At 36.6% G+C, this 15,938-nt stretch overlaps 1 long non-coding RNA gene across 1 annotated transcript; it reads right to left on the bottom strand.

Annotated features, from left to right (window-relative positions):
- Positions 1-13,068: 13,068 nt before the first annotated feature.
- Positions 13,069-15,655, bottom strand: LOC133829423 (uncharacterized). Its single transcript, XR_009891764.1, has 5 exons — positions 15,445-15,655; positions 15,225-15,289; positions 13,953-14,018; positions 13,218-13,292; positions 13,069-13,151 (listed from the first exon to the last, which is right to left on the bottom strand). It is a non-coding gene; the product is annotated as an uncharacterized LOC133829423 (long non-coding RNA).
- Between the last annotated feature and the right edge of the window lie 283 nt (positions 15,656-15,938).

The raw sequence follows: 15,938 nt of genomic DNA, 5'->3' as shown, positions 1-15,938 counted from the left end.
GATAACCATAAGATTCTAAACCATTTAAAAGCTTTGGATTAAAATACTAGCCTCCGGGACCTCGAGTTCTACTAAACTGGGTAGTAAAAATCATCCTGAGTGCTTAACTTTGGATCCTCAAGCCTCCTTAAGCCTTAGGACAAACCTAGGCTAAAACTTTTTAGGCTGGCCATGTCTAGCCCTAAGGGTCGGGCACGCCTCACGTCAGAGGCGCAACCTCTGCATCTGGAGGGAGGTGGATCGCGACTTGCCTCCCTAGGGTCGCAGTGCAACTATGAATCATCAAACCCTCCCAAGGCATCTGGGGTACGCGGTCCACGGCGCCCATGAACTGGGTCGCGATGCGCCCCTGTGAACCCAAAATCCCCTGGGTTTTCCAACGCTTTACCCCAGCCATATCCTCAAGATTCAAAATCACCCTTCCACCAAACTCAAAATTAAGTCTAATCTATATTACTATAGCCTAATCATCATAACTTATCTATAAACAATTTCCTTACATCATCAAACATCCAAAATCATACTTTGTAATCATGTTCATGCAAGTTCTAAGTTCTAACATTACTTCAACAGAATTTCAGCAATAACACCTAAAAGCTTACCTCAATTGTTAGCCTAACCACCTCAGAAATCCTTGACTGATTCCAGCTTTGATTCTCCAGACCCTCCCACCTAAATTTCCAGCTTAATTGCTTGAGACCTCCCCTCCAATACTTCAAAGCTTCCTTAGGCTCTAGAGAGGAAATGAGAGAACGTGAGAGAAGAAAGGGGGGGAGAGTGTTTGTGGTTATCCTTTTAATTCTGATGGCTTCTAGTTACTCTAAAAGCTTCAGCTGAGTGCATCCTTTAACTAGAAAGGAATAAAATACCCTTTAGTTAACACAACCTCTCCTTTTTGCCCCTAAAGGGGATATGGTCATTCTTCCCAATTCCCATTAATTCCTCGAGTTGTCCTATAAATTCCCTATTAATCCTGACATGCCCATTTAATCTCCAAATACCTACTCGTTACTCAATAAACCTCAAATATACATTAACTTCCCAAAATACCCCTAGGCTCGCCCCGAGCCGTGTATTAATCCCCGCTGTGACTATTCTGTTAATCCGCTCACTAGGATCGCCTCAAGCCGCATACTACAAATATATCCACATAATGATGTGATCTCAATCATTTAACACATATAATCATATTTATGCACGCTACGGGCCAATATTACAAATATGTCCTTATAAACAATAACGGGCCCACATGTATATTTAATACTCATAAACATGCATATAATCATACGCATATTATCATATATATCAAATTATGTCCTCCCGACACGCTAATCAAGGCACTAAACCCTATTAGCATTTTTGGGACATTACAACTATCCCCTCCTTATTGAAATTCTGTCCTCAAAATTTATTCAAATACGTCATAACACAAATCCCGTAAACTTGAGTGTAACCATAGAGTCCAATCCATTACCCTTTTATCCTTTAGTAACACTTTTATTAGAGTGACAGTCTTAATCCATGAAACCTTATCTCATTTACCATAATTCCATTAAATTTTCTTTGCGCAGTAACTCCCACTAGAATCCTAAGGTCTCTTGACCTCATGAATGGTGGTATCATACATTTCTTTCCTTGATATTGGCACAAATAAAATTCATAAACCTCCACCTATACTAGTGTAAGGCTAACTTGCAGGCCTCCGACCTAGTCCTTGGTATGATCTCAGAACCCTTATTAAATCGGGAGTCAAAACCTCTCTTTCTTTCCCAAAATAATATGCTCTTTCTTGTCTGCAATATTCGGAGAAATACAAGTCTCCCCATACTTGAAACTTGCAAACTCTTATGTCCTCTCAAATAGGCAGACAATTCTGCTCTAATAATCCTAATAACTTCATTGGTTTCCCCGAACTAGTATTGAATCACAATATTCTCTGTCTTTCATTTCATTACTTAGAACAAGTACTTCTTACTCTCTATCTTACTATATCTCATGCTTAGTCACCATAGTCGTTGACCGACATTGACCACTGTGACTATTCCATCAAGGGACTGTACTTGTCTTAATGCCCCAAACACTTATACATTCAATGTATAATTCTCAAAATTTGAGTCACTTCTTCAGATTGTCGGCTTATCTAAAGGTAACCAATAATTATAGGATTCAACCTTTTACTCTTGGTCTTCTATATAATTTTCCAGAACTTGGAAAATAAGGGGTCTCAACCCGACACCATCAACTTAGGTGTTCCACGGGGACATACATTCTCCAGTTGCCCGAATGCCTTATTGTGTCACCCATTCACACGAACCGAAGTGTGTTAACTCAATCTGTTGAGTCACAACCTTTCGTATCCAACCTTCTTACTTGCCGTCTAATGTGGTCCACTCTTACGGTCCACTACTATACCTTTTTACCTTCTAATATACATATTTTAGATCTTAACATCCACTTAAACATCCTAGTTACAATATCCTTAAGGAGGTAGTACAATATTCATCTAGAATCTCCACCTCAACATCAGGTTCCATTGAATCACTCATTCGATCTTCATATCTTAATTCATTCGTACTAAAATAGTAGGATTCTGAACCATTCTTACAAGATATTCTCTTTGAATTCCATTGTCCATAGAGGTATATCTATCTACTATCAACTGCAGATACTATATTGATCCTGATCGTTACCTCATCTGACTTTACTATAATATGTGGCATCCTATCCAACTAGCACAAATCTTACCAACTTAGGAGGTCAAATTCAATTTCAATTTTCCCAAATGCAATTAAGGGTTTCCAATATGAATCACGCACACTAGGTCTTGGTCTTAAGGTTATTCCTCTACAAATGACCAAACGCTCAAATCTTTTGTGCTAATACATTAACTTCTATTTCGTGAGTGCTAGCATTGCATCTTAACTGTGGCTATCTAGCATTACTGTCAACTTAATGCTCTATATATAACATTCATATTCTTATTCTTTCATCTACCGTGAAATACGAGAAACCATCCTTCCAGCCTACACCTGGGCGCATCTTAGTCTTTGATGCACCACCTTACAATTTCATGTCTTAAACAAGGACAATATCCTTCACGTTGTCCTTCCGTATCCATCCATTGTATATAGATTCTAATACCATAGGGTGTTACCAATCCTTATTCTTTTTTTTTTTTGAAAATCTGATACAAAACTATCCATTTAGTCCAACTTTAGGTTTTTTGTGTCATCCCAATCTCGCGTGTAGCTGTCTTTGAAGATGCTTCGAGTAGTAACTGATGTGCCTTATCGATCTCATTGTACTTCTCACCTTTCAGGCGTTCTTCAATAATTTCTTTGTGTCTTCTGACTGAATTCCTTCATACATGATCCCATCACCTTCTACAACGTGCCTTGAATACCTTTGAAGGAATCGAAGCTTACACTTTCTGGAGTCTTAGTATTATCAATGTAGTAGTCATTTGCGTGATGCTTTTAACTGGGAATAGACCAACACATTCCTAATCAATCTCGATGTGGCTCATCCTTATAATTCTTGTACTCTTTGCTTGTCGAACTTACCTGTGTCGTTGAAGCATTGGTCAGTTAAGAACCTTCACCGATAACCCACCACATCCCACTCGGTGCAAGAAGTAATTCCAAGAATGTCTCTTTCCTTGATCCTTAGCTGGTAATAACCAGATCAAAGATCAATTCCTAAGAACATATTCTTATCTTGCACTGGGCAATTGAACCCTTCATCCTTAACAGGCAATGCTGACATGTCCCACGATATGATGCACCGTCTGATTCATCCTTAAATCAAATACTTCTTCAACTGAACCACTAATTCTTTCTGCTAAGCTAAAACCATTCTTCATGATGTCCCTGACACCGAGTCTATCCATACCCAAAGTCCGTAGCGTACCCAAAAATTCTATGTGCACCCATTTGAAACCTTACTGGCTAATCCAGTTTCCATTCGGTCTAACTGATATATTCTAGGTGTTATCTACCCCAACGTCCAGGCATCTTGTAGATGCAATCGGGTCTTCCCCTTCCAAATCTATACATTATTATCATCTCCTGTAATCCATGGTTGTCCCTCATTTAACAGATTAGCTCCTACTCAGGCTCATATTAAAACTCTTATATGACAAGCTCATTCACCTTTACTATAAACATTTTACCACTTGTATTCCCACTCTTCTCTTGAAAGTTACCAATTCTTCCCCAACAAGCACTAATATTTTGGGCCTCGTTGTATAGAAACCTTGAGGCATGTACTTCATATCTGAACCTTTTCTGGGATATATGTAGCCTGACCTCTTCCAGTTTATTACATCATAAATAATAATGACTAACAAGTCAACCGATCACCTCCAAGGGACTAGCCTCAAGCTCTGACTGTAACAGGGTAGACCAGTCCTCCCTTCTCCAATCTCAGTAAATCTGCCCTAACATGCTTAACTATTGCATGTAGAAAACATGCCTTCACTTAGCATCCTCCCAGATGGTGTCTCCCGCATCTGGTGCATACTAAATAACTTTACCAAGCCTCATCGCTACCCTGGCGGCTAACCTGTAAACTATAACCCTTCCTATCAAAACTAGAAGTAGTAAAACTATCAGGGGTCCTTCTTTTCTAGTTACTAGGAATCTACCCTTACTTAATATCGCTAATGGGAATACCATTGTCTGCGCTTCTTACCCTACGACTTTCACACTCCATACCTTATATCTTATGTCTTTAATAACAAGGCCCTCCCTACTGTTCAAGCATAGATGAAAATCTCATACACTGGAGCGACCCTGGTGCTTTGGGCCACCCTAGAGTTCCATCTTTAAATAAATCGTTCTTTCTGGCCTACACCTGCTTGTATCAAATCAGAAACGGGTTGACCAACTCATCAAATTTATTGACATACTTTGCCATCGTCTTACCATTCTGAACCGAGTTCATAACCTCTTTAGTCTTCGCAGTTCAAACTGCGTCTGTAACGACCCAAACTTGCTAACAAGGCTTAAGGGCCTTGATTATTGTGTCGGGAGGGCATAACTGGATTATATGTGATTTAATGATTAAACGCATGATATATGATTATTTGAATAACTGTGATGCATGACTATGTGTATTAGTATGCATGTGGGCCCTAATTAGGTTAGAAGGGCATAACCGTAATTTTGGCCCATTGAGGGCATAATTGTATATATGTGTGATAAATTGTTGAGACCACATTATTATGTGGATATATTTGCAATCTGTGACTCGAGACGATCCTAGTTAGCGGTTTAGCGAAAAAGTCACGGCGGGGATTTGTACCCGGCTTGGGGCGACCCTGGGGGTATTTATGGGAATCTAGAGAATATATTGGGGTCAATTTTGACATTGAGGAATATAATTGGTGATTAGTTAGATGTCGGGAGGCAAGCGGTAAATATTAGAGACACTCAAGGAATTAGTGAGAAAATTGGGTGAAATGACCAAAATGCCTCTAGGTGGATTAAAGGGCTTAGGATTTATGGGAGGGTATTGTGGTCATTTGGCTTATAAAGGATAAATGTTATTAGGCTTTATACTTAGTGGGTTGTGTAGAATGGGCTGGAATTCTAAAGGAAAGAAAAGAAAGAAGAGAAGGAGAAAGGAAAATAGGAAGTCTATTTTTCTCTCTCACGATTTAAGCTCTTCTCCATCAATTCTTCAGGTCTTTTGAGGCAGAAACTCAAGGAAAGTCAGAGTAGAAGCTTGAGGCTAGAGTCCTTGGTCTGGCTTGATGAATTGGCAAGGATTTAGCAAGAGCAATCCATTCATTTGAGGTAAGGTACAAGGTAATTTTCAGTTTCTAGTTTTGGTAATGTTATGGATTTTGAGCTGAGTCTTGGTAAGGAATTCTAGGGAAATTGAAGCTGAGATTTGAGGAGGAGAAGTTCAAGCTAGTGAGAAGGACAACCTAGGCTAAGCTCATCCAGCAAAGGTAAGGAATTCTAGTTTAAGTTACGTGGTTTCAATGGTTGTTTTGTTGAGTTTCTGAACTCTAGGTTCAGCTATGGTGAATCCTTTGTTTAGGGGTGCATGTGATTGGATTATGTGTGTTTAGGATGCTTGGGATGAGTGGAGGATGTTGGTAGGCTTGTTTTTATGTTTGGTTGAATTTTGGAAGAGTTTTGGTGAGGTTTGGCTAGGGGAAAATCGAAGGAAGAAAAATGCAGGAGTTGTTGTGCTATGACTAGTGCTACAGCGCTAGCCATTGGGCGCTGTATCACTAGGCTGAGTAGTCTGGGGCGCTTTAGTCTTTGCTTGTAGCGCTGTATTTCCCTCCTTAGAGCGTTGTAGCGCTACCCTGTTTCCAGAAAGGGGTTTTTGGGTTATTTTCAAGGGTTTTTACTCGGGGGTTCGGAGTTCTATACCACCACCCCATTTGGTGGAATTAGGGCTTCCCGAGGGCTCGGGGTTGTTTCCGAGGCTAGGTTTTGGACTTGAGATTTGGTGATGATTCTGATCTATGGCTGTGACTAGGTGTACACTAGGGCTCAAGAAGGATCGTGCTTGAGGATCAAATCGAACAAAGCTAGCAAACCTAAAGGTAAGAAAACTACACCTGGTTATGTGTTTGTGATGGGACTAAGTGCTCCCGATATCTGTATAATATCATAGATAGTATTACGGCATTAACCCTGGTTATCATGTGTGGATTGATTGTTGATATGGAATGATATACTTGGTATACTGAATACTTGATTAACATGAATGCTTAAACTGTTGAGTACATGCTTATGCAGTATGAGTTATCTGATTGTTTGTTGGATGATTATGCTCTATTATTGTGTTTTCTTGTTGGGCCTTGGCTCACGAGTGCGACATGGTGTAGGTAAAGGCAAAGGCAAGTTGGACCAACCTTGAGGTGGAGAGCTGCGGGGTTGAATGTACATAGTCAGCTGTTCGGTAGCCACGGCTGAGGAGTGGAACAGGACAAGAAACGCTTAACCGTTTGTTTTTCCTTAGAGTGGCTAATCATTGTATTTAAATCTTAATTCTTTTGTAAACGGTCTTAAACTTATTACTTTTGGGATCCCATGTAAAAAAGAATGTTTATTTAAAAGAAATGAAGCATTGAGACCAAAATCTTTTAACCCTAGTTCAACTATAGTTTGGTAACACGTTTTGAATTAAATGACTTGGTTAGGAAGCCTTGCACTTTTATAAACACATAGTGTAACAGTCTTGGCTATCCCGGGCGTTACAACGTCATAGTAGTCTCTTTTGTCAAGTCACTATTTAATTTCCTCCCAACCCATCATGACAACATTCTTGGTCTAAGGTACTACTTCTGACCACATCCGAGCATCCTCCCGCCGCTTATGCATGGCGCAACTACTCTATCATGACCTACCATTCTCATATCATCAAGGACGGAGTTAATCACGCCCATTTATTGATCATTTCTTGAGTAAACCCAAACCTTCCTAAAAAACTAGAGGATAATGCTTCTAACATCGTTCATACGATAACTCTTATTGGTTTCCATCCTCATGTCGAACCAACACTTGTGCCCTTGGTGTCAAGACATATGAAACAGCATTTCCCCAATGGAATGTGCTATCTCAACCATCTAATCTCCTTATCGTGATCTAGCAGCCTTACTTGCATACCAGCAAACATCTGCTGTGAATTCCAGGGGCAAATGGAGGGTTCCGACTCCAACTATCATCTGCAGCCCCCACTCTATCAATCACCGAATAAACCCATCAGCCCTGATGTTCATATCCAGAATCATCTTGCGGGCAAGTCCAAACAATTACAATAATCACACGCCCAATAAGCATATCAAAGCACCAATCTAAATTACTCATGCATTAATTATCAAATCCCATTACTACAAAAAATATTCAAACACATCATGCTTTCTGTACTAACATGCCAATAAGTACCTAACCATGAGTTGAGCTTATCTTTAGCGGTGAGTGTACACGCCCAGCCAGTCTTCAAGAACCCTTAAACCTAGACAGCGCTGATACTAAGTTGTAACGCCTCGGATAACCAAGACCGCTACACAGTGTGTTTAAAATAGTGCTTAACTTGCTAAGCAAGTCGTTTGAACTTAAATGTGTAATTGAAGTCTAAGTCAAGGTCAAGTAATAAAAGATTTGATCAACAAAATGATTATTTTTCATTAAAATATTAAGTTTGTACACGAGATCCCAAAAATTTAGTTTACAGACTTGTAAAAGTTAAACAAATACAATTTAGCTGACCTAAGCGACAAAAACAAGATTTAACTCTAGTTCCTCCCAAGCTATCCCGACCGTGGCAATTGAGCAGGCCGCATATGTACACATCGCCCCTGAAGCTCTCCAACTCATGGCTGGTCCAGCTATCAACTCCCTTACCTGTACCACATAGCACCTGTGACCCAAAGCTCAGTAAGAAAACTTAAAACAACATGCACAACTAAACAATAGTATAAAGATAGTAAATATAATTCACCAGATTCATCTGACAATAGATTATAGGCAACAATTTCAATAAAAGAGAAATGGTAGCATGTAATCAACCTTGACCCAACCAGTCCAATTATTCAACAGAGTACAAGCATTAAGCTAAACAATGACAAAAATATATTCTCAAGCATACATCTAAATTAGTAATACACATATTCAGGGTCGGTGCCCTTAGGCTGAGCCCTCTATTTACTCAGCTGACCCCAATTCACTTAGGCCGAGTCCTATGATTACTTAGCTGACCCCGACTCACATTAGCCGAGCTGCGTCCAATACACTTATCATCAGCGTCGGTACCCTTAGGTCGTACTTTCTTATCCTGTATAACAGATATAGATCTCACAAAATGCATATATTCAATTACAGGGAATCTCAGTCCCAATGACAACCACATGGGTGCAGTTTTCTTACCTCAAGTCCCGAGCAGCTAGCATATGGCAGCCCGGAGCACGTTCCCTAATCCTTGAGCCCTTGCGGTATAACCCAGTCACAATGTGATAATGGAAAGCCATAAGATTATAAACCATTTAAAAGCTTTGGATTAAAATACTATCCTCCAAGACCTCGATTTCTACTAAACTGGGTAGTAGAAATCGTCCCGAGCGCTTAAGTTTGGATCCCTGAACGTCCCTGAGCCTTAAGACAAACCTAGGCTAAAACTATCTAGGCAGGCCATGACTTAGTCTTGAGGGTCGCGGCACTACAAGAAAAAACAGTATTCATAACACTTAAAAACTGCTAACCGGAACTATTGATAACACTTCTGAAAATGCTAACATAGCCTCTGTTATTAAAAGTCCATTGTTTTCTATAACAGTATTTGAATGTTATGTTCGGTGTTATCTTAAACTATTCAATAACACATTTTTAGGTGCTATAATATTCAAATAATAACATTTAGATAGAGTTTTTGGTTATAAATTTGAAGTTTAATCTTATATTTTTTTCATAACACTTTTCAACTGTTACATTTGATTATTTTGATAACATTTTTAGTTTGTTATATTATATAAACCATAATGATTTTTTACGCTTATAATATGTTTTTAAATCATAACATATAGTAATAAAATTTTAAATTTTATTTTGATAAGTATACTTATATGGTTTTTTTTTAATTAAAAGATTTTCATTATTGTATTTTGATAAAAAAAATTCAAAATTAATCATAAAATGTAATTCTCAATAGATTGATAAACCATAAGTATTACATTAAACAATAACTATTTCAAACCATGAATGTGTACTTTATGAGATCTTAGTTCTAACTTAAGTTTGAAAGCATAACATAATAAAGTTTTATAATCTTGAACAATTTTTACTTCAAAAATGAAAAATAGAAACATTACAAGATACACAAAAGTAAATGAAACTTGCTCCATCCTTCAATTCATCATCCTTTGTGCACTTGTCTTTGTTGTGAGTCCATTTGCTTAGCTACAACAAAATTTAAATAATTAATGCTTCAACTTAAAGTTATAGTAAACTAAAAGAGTACATAAAAAAAATTAATTTCTTAATTATAACTTTATCAGCTGACCATGCAATTATATATTATAACTTTATTTTGCATCTATCTTGTGTTTAATATAAGAAAATAAAACCTAATAAGTACCAAGAATTTGAATAAATGTTTATGACAAACAAAAGTCAGTTGTCATCGAGACAATACCTGAGGCCTGAAGCATCAGACTGTAAAGAGGCCTCAATAGCAGCATCATTGTATTCAGTAACAGGAGAAATTATTGGCTGGGTCTGGGGTGGAGTAAGGAATGGTACACTACTCTCTTCTCGAGGTGAGAATTCAACTCCAGCAGCCTGTGATATATATTTATACATAGATTACTTAGAATACTTTATTATAAAAGTGAGTTAAGAAATCAAAATAGGTTCCTTTCCAAATACTGTAGTAGCACATTAGCTATAAAAACTCTAAACAGAAAAAGGAACACATAGAATTAATACAACCCATCCAAACACAGACGCAAAACATTCATCATAACTTAAGCATCAAGGACAACACTAAGGGATTCAACTTCAACATATATATACCTTGCAGGCTAGTATAACCATGTATAACTAACATTCACATTCATCTGCAACCCATGCTATTGCATATCTCACATAAAGCAGAAAGCAAAAAAAAAAGGTTGATCATATGATATTTACACTTTAATCAACTTAAATAAGCTTTTGCCCAAATGCCTTGGCTGACGAAGTAATTAACAAGAGAAAATTGTGTATCAAGCTTAACATGCTAAAATAACATTTAATAAATTAACAACCTTCAGTTCATTATATGCTGCATAGTATTGAGGATATCTCCCCTGAGGTCCCCCGAAGGCTTCTTGTCATGTGTCAATTAGGATTATATCTTTTCCCTCACATTCAATTCTGGCTGCAGAATTTAAACAATTGCATCGGACAAGTTAGATTTACTAGGAATGCATAGGAGAGATTCACAGTGAAAGGACAAGTAAAACTAAACCCAAATTCTCTTCTGAACTAGTCAGTAATGAGGTCAAAATTAGTAAAGAAGGTGAAAATCGCTTAAGGAGTTCAAATGGCTAAGAGCTTAAGGAGCTATTCTAATTCTTAACAGTCCTTACATTTTCATGGCCAATATGGCATAGGAGTTCAAAAAGAAAAGGCCAGTTAAGCAGTGGCTGGACAAATTTAAATATATGTAGGCAGCGAATGAAAATAATATGAAGTAACTCAATTTCTTAATTGAATGAAGGTGAAATAAAAAGCTCAACACCTTGAATTTGATCCAGACTAAGTGTTTCTAAGTTATAATATAGTGGCCAAAGTTATAAATAAAAAGTACAAGAATCTATACACACATGTTAATGAAATTAACACATGCCTACAACCAAACAAGGTCAAAAGGCCACTAAAAGTACAGGAAGCATTGTGCCAGATCCATATATATGTAGTATTGAAAAAGAAAGATTCACTAATAATATTACTGAATATGTTTTTATTAATTGCTGTACATAGTATTACTCACTATTATAAATATGCCTTAGTTTCTTAATCTTGTACTAGTTACCTGTTGATGTCTATAGCCCTTGTTCTAACCCCAACTTTAAAGCCAACTTTAAAGCTAGATATAAGCCACAGAAAGGCCTTTAGTGCTGCTGCAAAGAATGTGAGACACCATTCAGGATTCCTTAATTATAATATACTTAATAAGCTAGCTATAACAAATAAAAACACTTAGTGACACTATAATAAATAAGAGTTCAAGCAAATGTTTTACAACTGTTAATGAGACAAGAAAACAACAACAGAACAAAAACTTGAACACCAGGATGTGTCTCATGCATGAACTCAAACAATTTGTTCACAACAGTTTTTAGGAACTTCCAGTGAGCTCTTAGAAACCTCGAGTACTGTCCAACAGCATACCTGCAGAAAAAGAGGAGGATTATGTACAAGATTTCAAAAAAGTACTGGTTGTATACCTCCAACCAAGTTTCTCATAGTTCTCAAATTTACTCAAATTTACACATGTGACTATCTTTGATCAGAATAAACATTTTTTTGTAGTCAAAACAGAAATGCCAAGTAAACTATTATCACAACTAGGGAGGTGGGACATAGACAATATCTCGAGAAGTAAATGATGAGTTTATAGTTGAATCAGAAAGTATAAGCAGTGACCACAAATAGAAAATGAGTAGAAATAACATTTATAAGGTAAGTTAAAAATGTACCTGTTCTTCCATCATCAAACCAGATATAGACCCTATTGCCCAACATAATGTGTAAGTTGTTCCAATTCCAATCCTCGCCACTTAATTGTTTGCTTAGCTTCTTTAGCATCTGCATCATACAAGAAGAATATACAGCATAAGATAGAAATTATAATGAAAATAATATATAACACAATCAAATGACACATTTTCTCTGCAAGTGTCTGACAAGATAGAAACAAGGTGTTCCATTATAATTATACATGCAGAAAATAATTTCAATTGAATGGCCAATAAAAGAAATTCCCCACTCATATTTTTCCTCAAACTATTCACTATCAGCAGCCCCCAAGCTGCAGCCACATGACTTGAAAGAAATTTCCACTCAAAATAGGTCACATCATAACAGAAATATTATTAGACATAAAACAATTATCAATTGATAATGGAGTTAAAAAAAAAGGAAGAAGGGGAAGGGCATTCCCTTAATTCTTCTGCCATTGAAGCCCCCAAAGAAAAGAGAAAAGATTATTTTTCATCCATAAAGAAGCCACATCCAACTCTTATCCTTACAAAAATGGAATTTCTTTCCTACATATATAATATACATACATTTATATATGCACTGATAATTTGGAAGAAAAAGTACTTAAGGTTCTTATTTTTCCTTCCAAAACATCAATGAAAACAAATGTCTTTGAAATTATGTAAACCATGATGAGAAAAAACATCATGAAGTTTCTTCATTGAGAAAGAAAGCAAAGAATATAAGTTTTATTTGATTTTTTCCTAAACAAAACAACACTACTTGTTGTTAATGATATTTAATTAATCAAAGTACACAAATCTGAATCATATTTACCTGAAGTGAATTAACATCTGTGGTAATCATATTTGTTATCTTTCCTGTAGAGAAACTCTTGCGACTCTCATGAGTCAATCGTAATGATTTTCTAAATATAGCAGCCACCTAAAAAGTTGACAAAATTAGACACTATAACATAATTCACAGTATTAACATAAAAGAGGACTTTACCAAAGTTGATCTCAGCCGGAAACCAACGCGCATAACATTCTGGAAATATTGAGATTCGGTCAACACCCCAATTGACTGAAAAAAAAAATCAAATCAACTAGTCAATAAACAAGTTAATCTTTGCGAATTTACTTTTTCTAATCTGAATAAAAAGATCATTTAATTCGTAAAATGAACACAACCAGCAACTCTATTTTCTATGTATTCTTTACTTCTATGAATTAAAACATAAGGAAGTCAGAAATCTAAAGATATTAAAGGAACATCTATGTCGGTTTTCCAAAGAATAAGCAATAAAACTTTGCTATAGAGGGGGAGAAAAGCATTTAATATCTAAGAAAACATCAAATTGCAATATAAGTTCTCATGTGTGCATGACTTAAGAAATCAAATATTAAATTTTGCAATTTCGCAATTACATAATTTAGGCTTTTGTCTTTCAAGTGTATACACAAACTTTTCAAGAAATTCATACAAAAGTTAATCATATACAAAAACTTGTCAAACCTTGTTGGCTGCCATAATAAACATATTAATGAATTGAAAATTTATAACTGTCCTAAATAAGTTCTATCTCACACTACAACTTGATTCATTCCAATAATCTCCTTGTAGTCCATAAAAGTGATTTAAATATTAAGATTTCAACTTGCCATTAGTTCTGTACAAAAGTGTTACAATTTTAAGCAGAAAGCACATTACTTTATTTGAGTTCTTGAAAGATAGAAGCCATACCACTCCAGAAAAGATTAAGAAGGCATATATATAACCAACCCAAGCTGGATCGCCTCGTTGCATGGACTGCAGATCGGAACAAGATAAATAGAAAGTCCATGATTCAAATTCAAAAACTACACTCTACAATGCATAAAACAAATTTAATGGTAAAAGTGGATTAAAACAGGTTTCATTTCACATTGAGCTAATTTATTGTTGCTATGTCGAATATATAGCTTCTATAATGAACATACTAAATCTTTCTCGTTATTGCAGTAAAAATGTCAAAAATCATTAGCTTCAGATTCCAACCATAACCTTTTCTCACTGCAAACTTGGGCTAATAACAATGGTATCAGTGCTCAAATCATCTTTAAACCATATGAAGTATTAAGACTTTGGGAAGATTAATAAACATGGCCAAGTTAGTATATTCTCATCTTTCAAAATTAGAAGCTTCTGATTTTAACATTATTAACACAAAATAAAGATGCCATTTTTTTCTCCTTTTATTATTAACACAAAGTAATTTTGAACTTCGTGCCTATACAAACCAAAATACAGAGAAAATGGGTCAAAGAGGGTTGGTCAACATAGAAGAAATTGAAATATGGAATGTCACAGATCAAATGGGAAATATAACCCTGACAAATTTTCTTTGACAAAGTCCAACGCAACCAAAACTCTCCTGAAAGATAACCCAAAACAATATATTGAAAAGAACCAGACTATTATTTCTTTATAACAGAAACAAGTACAAAGTGTAACACAAAAAAAAAACCATATAACAGTTAATCATCAAGACCAAAAACAGAGATAACCACAGCTAAGAAAAGAGATTATGCACATCATAGTAGGCAGCAATGGACGAAACTGGTATGGGTGCTCATCACTACTTGAATTAACTTCTTATGAGTGATCAAAGTTCAGTAACTTGTAATTTGAGTTGACAACTCAAGTAGTGTTCAGCATCATATGTTAGTTTATAATTGCTTATTATTATTATGGGCACATGATATACATTGACCTAAACTGGTATGGGTAAACTTTGAATTATTGCTGCATGTGAAAAATATTAACAAAAATCATAAACTCTTTGTCAATGTCGAAGGAGAAATAAAGATTACCCTTTTTATTTTGCTATTCTTCAACGAGGGAAAAGAGTGAGAGAAAGTTCAAAAAGAAAAAAGCATATGCAAAATAATCTAATGAGCCGCAAGTCATCTCTTTTGCCAAACAAATTGAAACAAAGAATGAAAAAATCGCTTTCTAAATCAAAGAAAGACTCACCTCAACTACTGCGTGGAAGACATCAGCCCTGAAAAAAATCCCACCGACCCTCCAAGAATGGCGACCTGATTAGCTTGAACAAGTAAAAATCCCATAAAAATTGAAGCTTAGAAAAACCCCCAGAATCCTTAAACTGAATAAATAAATAATCCCAAATTCAAAGCTCAAATGCTAGGTCTTATCAACTACAATACACAAATTCTTAAAACTTGAGACTCACAGCAAGAAGAAGGGATTCTTTAGCGGTTAGCCTCTCCATTTCTTGGGCGTAAGCAGCTGGAGCTCCTCCCTGTACAGCCTGCTGGACCATTGCTCTGCAAGTCAATCTCCGTCGGAGTCGGCGAAACATGGGGAGGGAAGTTGTGGTAGATGAGACGGAGGAAGACAATGAACAATAGGAACAGATTGTAGAGACAACAGATAGCTGGTACAAGACCGACCCACGAGTCGAGCCACGTCGTACACCCACCACCGCAAGCACCGTCACACCCACGAGCCAGCCACGCCGTAGACCCAAGAGTCGAGCCTCCCTGTCACACGACCCAAGCTGCAGGCCCCATCACCTTGTTACACACCTGCAACAAACAGAGAGAAAGAAAGAAAGATTGAACGAGTGAGAGAGAGAGAGAGAGAGAGAGTTACTGAGTGTGAGAAAGAAACAGAGGAGGCGTGTAGAGTAATTAGGGAGTCAACCTTAGAGATTTCTTTTTTGTT

The sequence above is a fragment of the Humulus lupulus genome, chromosome 4 (genome assembly GCF_963169125.1).
Source record: "Humulus lupulus chromosome 4, drHumLupu1.1, whole genome shotgun sequence".
Lineage (NCBI taxonomy): Eukaryota > Viridiplantae > Streptophyta > Magnoliopsida > Rosales > Cannabaceae > Humulus > Humulus lupulus.
This window is presented reverse-complemented; position numbering and strand designations above follow the sequence as displayed.